Raw genomic sequence first — 5,647 nt, forward strand, 5'->3', positions numbered from 1 at the left:
TTTGCAAATTTAACATGGACCCACCACCGGGAGAAAAATGAGACAAGGAGCGCAAAGTGAAAGCCTTAAGAGTGTGTGACAACCGTGATAAATGCAGCAGAAGCTGACACCGACTACGGGAAAAGACAAAAGATACCTTTGTCTTGTCACAATAATCCTAATCTGTTTGAAGATGGGGGCCACATTAGAGAGGAATAGAAAAAGGAGGGGGTAAACCACACAGGAGTGGAGGCAGATTCCTGGTCAGCAGTGATGAATGTTGCTACATCAGAAATGAGGCTCAGTATGATGTTTCTCTCTAATGGCCTGATTGCTCAATTAATTCTGCGGCTCGTTCTTTGCCGGCCGCCTTTAATGTGGAAACGGCTATATTTTCTACCAGATTAGTATAGATACAGGCTGACAGTCTGCACTGCTCAAGGTATTTGCGAGGTATAATTCATTCATAATGCCACAATGTGCCCCATCTATCATCTCAGGTTTTTTCATCCGCTAACTTGCCGCTTGCTCCCTCCTCTCATTCCGAGCTCCTGGCTCTTCTGGGGCAGGTGGAGGCTGGAGGGTGGAGGGTGGAGGGTGGAGGGTGGAGGGGGACCCGGGCTACGTTTGGCCCCGGCTGGTGTGTGCATGTTTGTGTGCGTGCATACATGTGATTTGGAAATATGCAGGTCTGAGGTATGGAGAGGTGCTGAGATGTGAAATGTGTGTGCTTTACTGAGGGGGTTCTGGCTGCCGGGGCCATGCAAGGTTGTGAGGTCGGCAGCTTCTCTCCTCCTGATGAATTAGCTGGCATATGCAAGCGATGAATTACCAGGCAACGGGAGTCAATTATCCAAAAGAAGACGAAGAAGAAGAAGAAAAAAAGAGAAGAAACATAGACCCTGTGCTCGTGGCCCCAGGGTCCCTTTTCCAATTCAAAGAGTGATTTTCCTAAAATGTACAAGGGGAAGAGAAGAGAAGCAGCCTTGAAGGAGCGAAAGTGGGATGATGAGGGGTGGAAAAAAAAAAGAGAATGAATGAAACTACAATATATGTATGCATGAATGTGTGTGTGTGTGTGTGTGTGTGTGTGTGTGTGTGTGTGTGTGTGTGTGTGTGTGTGTGTGTGTGTGTGTGTCCCTCGTCTCACCCGCCTCACCTTTCTCCCCCTTCACTTTTCCCTCTCCCCCCCGATCAAATCCACAAGGCAAAGAGCAATGTGAAAATGCAAAAGGCTATTATCAGGCCTTCAGAGTACACAAATGCCACTTATGATGGATGAGTATGGGGTTTAGAAAGGCCTCCTGTCAAACACCAACTAGTTCCCCTCTATAAGTGGCCCTCTCTTTTGCTCACTTGTCTCTTATATCAAAACCACATCAGGCCCCTGGTTGAAACAGGCCTAAGTGGAAGACGCTGGTAATACATTGAAATGGGTCGTACACGCTCATGCGCAGTGTCCCCTGCTGTTCATGGCATTTAATTTGTAACCTCTTTAGGTGACGAATGAAAGATGGGGGTGCTGCCGGTGTGTAATGTTTAAAAGAAAAGTGTAGTAGTCACATCACTGGGAGGTTTTCTCCTGGTCGTTAAGAGTTTAACATGCAGCACCAACAAGGAGAGACAAAAAGCACAGCTCTTTTAAAAACATTTTTTTTTATCATTCGCTTCCTGAGGAAAAAAAAAAAAAAAGGGAAAAGTTGTATTTCACGAAACAAAAACAAAGTTCTGTACGGATAAAGAACAAAATGAAGAGATTTTCATTGAACTTAATTATATCCACTGACATAAATCCAAACCCGCCAGATGAATCTGACCGCAAGCACCATCTTTCATGGGGATGCATCAGATGGGCCAACTTAATCATAATAGTTGGACTTGCAGAGTAACCAAACTGCTTTAAGATCCGAAGGGGAAAAGAGGATGACGGAAGCTCAAAATGGGCATGCACAGCCGAATGTCATTAACAGTTTTAAGTCCTAAACTTTGTGACTGCCAAAGGAAAACAAAATGCCATTAACAAAAGATGCTTAAGTTAAAGGAATGAGTTGAGCTGGGAAATGTGCGTTGGAGCTTGGAGAGAGTTGCCAGTGAGATGGAAATGATGGTTATACGAATAAAACAAAAGACAGCTCCATCCTGAGGTTTGGCTGGCGCCACCACTGGCCTCTGAAAAGACTCTTATTGGGAGCAACACATGAAGCGCGAGTCCAGAAAACACAAGCCTTCTCGCCGCAGCGCGGCCACCAGATTAGATTCACAAATATTCAAATTACTGAGCTCATCAAATTTAGATATAGATTATCTTTTGTGACGCCATTATTCTCTCCACTGTGTCACACTCAAAGGAGGATTTGTAGTTTTGTTCTCTTCTACTTTTTATTATGTCTCTAGATGACCCATGTGTTACTGGTGCTCTATAAAGAAAACTGAATTGAATGAATATGCTGGGACAACAATATGTACTTATATGAAAAGGTACCTGTATGCATGTAATTTAATGCTGCTTTACTTTTCCCCCCACCAAACACATTATAGAATAAGTTATATAACACTGTTGACACTTTTTTAAAACAGCAACTGTAAGTTCAATACAAAATGCTGATGTAGTGCGATGTTTCTGCACATATTTGGGTTTTCAGACAATTAAAGACAGATTCATACAAAAATAAACAAAGAAATAACTAAATAGGTCTGATATGATGAGTCTTCATTTGACTGGATTTTACCACTATAATGCAACAGCCACTACAAAGGCCCCCTCAAATATGACCAGCATCACCTTTCTGTTTTATGTGCACCGTGCTTCTGTTCTAACCTGGTTTAGATTATACATTTCGGGAGTAATTTCAAGTTAAAACTGTCACTCAGGTCATCTGACTGAGAGGAAGCGCCTATCTCAGTGTTTTGCTGCCTTCATAATCGTCTGTTCTTTCAGAGTCTCCCAGCCACTGTTGGAAATTTGGAAGAAACGAGAAGAAGTGTGAAAGTTACCACAGATAAAGTGTTTAAATATCAAGCACAGTGGAGTGAACAAATAATGTATTATTAAACTAATCAGCATCGTGACATATATATATATATATAATAATTCAATACGTTTCTGGTCTTATGACCTCAATATTATGGCTGACATCCTGAAGTAATGCCATTTGTTTCCCATATTGCATATTTACACCTCCTTTTCCACTCGCTGATTTCAGTGCGGCTTTCCAGACTATCGGGGTCCATCTCTGTACAGTCAAGAGTTTTCCTCTGGGACTATCAGCCCCGTCACTTCCTCTATTACCCCCTCACACACCCTTACATCCTCCTACACACACCCTCTCACACACACACACACACATACACACACACATCATCTCCCTCCCGCCCTGCGGCGACATGCGCTCCACAATGGAGAACAGAGTGGTTTGGGAAATGATGGCCATTTATAACTGCCTCACGCCGTATTTCACCACACACACACACACACACACACACACACACACACACACACACACACACACACACACACACACACACACACACACACACACACACACACACACACACACACACACGCACACACAGTCTGGTGATTGGGTGGCAATAGAGAGGTAGGAGGAAACAGGAAGAACTGGATAATGGATAACTGCACAGATGAGCACTGTGCAAAACTGTCACTCTGTGTGTGTGTGTGTGTGTGTGTGTGTGTGTGTGTGTGTGTGTGTGTGTGTGTGTGTGTGTGTGTGTGTGTGTGTGTGTGTGTGTGTGTGTGTGTGTGTGTGTGTGTGTGTGTGTGTGTGTGTGTGTGTGTGCGCGCGGGCGCAAAATAAGGAGGACAATTTGATTACATGAAATAAAAAAGCTTTGCTTCAGCTCGTTCTCATGCTTCACTGCCAATTATTTGCATTATGATTAAAACAGCTTCTGAGCCTCGACCAGGCTCTGACGGATCATGTGAAGAAGTGAGTTGTGGTACACGTTTCAGGAATTGAACAAACACCAGAATTCCGATTTTTTTGATTAAGCATAAACTTTGCTTGTTTGTGGTTTAATGTTTTACTAGAGCAGTGTGGAGGTTCACTTCCTGAGTTTCAGTAGATTTCCAAATGCAGAAATGTAAGTTCAAAATGTCTGACGTCGGTGGTTTGTTTTTAAAGTTTGTTTTAAAGTTATTTCAGCCTGCCTCACCGATGCTTCGGGTCATGTTGCGTTGACTCAACACCAACTATGACTTTGTGTCGTGGAATTATTTAGCACGTGAAACATTTCTGGAACAACAGACCTACATTGTTTGTCAACATTTGTTGTTGTTCCTTGTGTCTTCTTGGATGTCTTCTCTCTGATAGCAGTCGAAGGTAAAACAGATTTATGGGCAGCAGGTGAGTTTTGTACTGCTAAATTCAGACTTCATGAGCCATAGAGATTGTGCCGCAGATGCGTTGCTTGTACAAATTAAAGAAATACTTCAAATAAACTGTACAGTTTAAAAAAAAATTATTAAAAAAACACCTCCCTTCTCAGTAATAACCACGTCCTCACTGGGGTCAAATGTCAGTACCGAATTGCTTTTCTTCTTCTTGGTGATATGGAGTTGAAGATGAGGGCAGATGACAGAGATCCAGTACTTTTATGTTAATCAGGCTGCTTGAGGAAGACTTCTATACAGACGTGAGTACTGTGGCGTGTACGTATTTGTATTAGCAGGACTGCACGTGTGCGTCTTTGAATGAGGCCTCGGCCTGTCGGGGTGCTGGATGGGCTGTCACTTTCTTAATTGCTCGAGCGTGACCTCGGCCCGCTCTCCTCAACTGGCTAATTACTGTGTCTTTCCAGCCAAGAGATTTGAAATGAATTTGACTCCGTTCAAGCTTCACTGGTATGAAAAGTGAGGTTACTGACATTGTCATGATACCGCACGGGTACAGGAGGGTTTTGTCCTTCTGGTGATATTTTTGCATTCTGAAAGTTTCACTGCTGTCCAGGAAATCAATGCTGCTGATAAAAGACATCACTGGTAAAACAGGTAGGCTGATCTGATGTCATGATTCAAACATGCAGGGTGGGATCAGGGACTTTTACAGATTGACAGAACTTATACAGTCCTGAGGAAAAAGGCAAAACAAGAGGACGTCAGAAAGAGAGCAGAGTGAAGAGAATCCTGATTGAAGTTGTAGAAATGTGATGCTAATGGGATGCTAATGAGCAGTGGGAGGGAGGAAGGGAGGGAAGGAGGGAGGGGAGGATGGGGTGTCAGGTAGGAGGTAAAGTTTGGTTAGAGAGCGAGCTGGCGAGACAGCAGGCAAATGGGCAACGCCTGGGTGAGCAGTGAGCGGGCTACCCATGATGCCTCGACTGAGGGAAGGACCATTAAGCGACTGAAAGACGGAGAGATGGAGAGAAAAAGAGACTTCCAGGAAAGGCCCCGTGGGCTAATGAATGCTGATTAATTTCCAAATTACATTTCACAACTTTATTGCTTCTTTTTTTTTTTTTTTTTTCCAATGGTGTGAAACCCTACCTCTCTCTCGCTCTCTTTTCAGCCTATTTGATTATTAATCTATACATCCTGGTCTTTTAAATGTACTTTAATGACACATGAAGCACAAGAAGAAAAATCACTTTTCACTTTCTTCCGCTTCTTTTTGTTTTCAAACTGAAAATTCCAAAACAAGGTTGTTTG

The sequence above is a fragment of the Blennius ocellaris genome (assembly GCF_963422515.1).
Source record: "Blennius ocellaris genome assembly, chromosome: 10".
Classification (NCBI taxonomy): Eukaryota; Metazoa; Chordata; class Actinopteri; order Blenniiformes; family Blenniidae; genus Blennius; species Blennius ocellaris.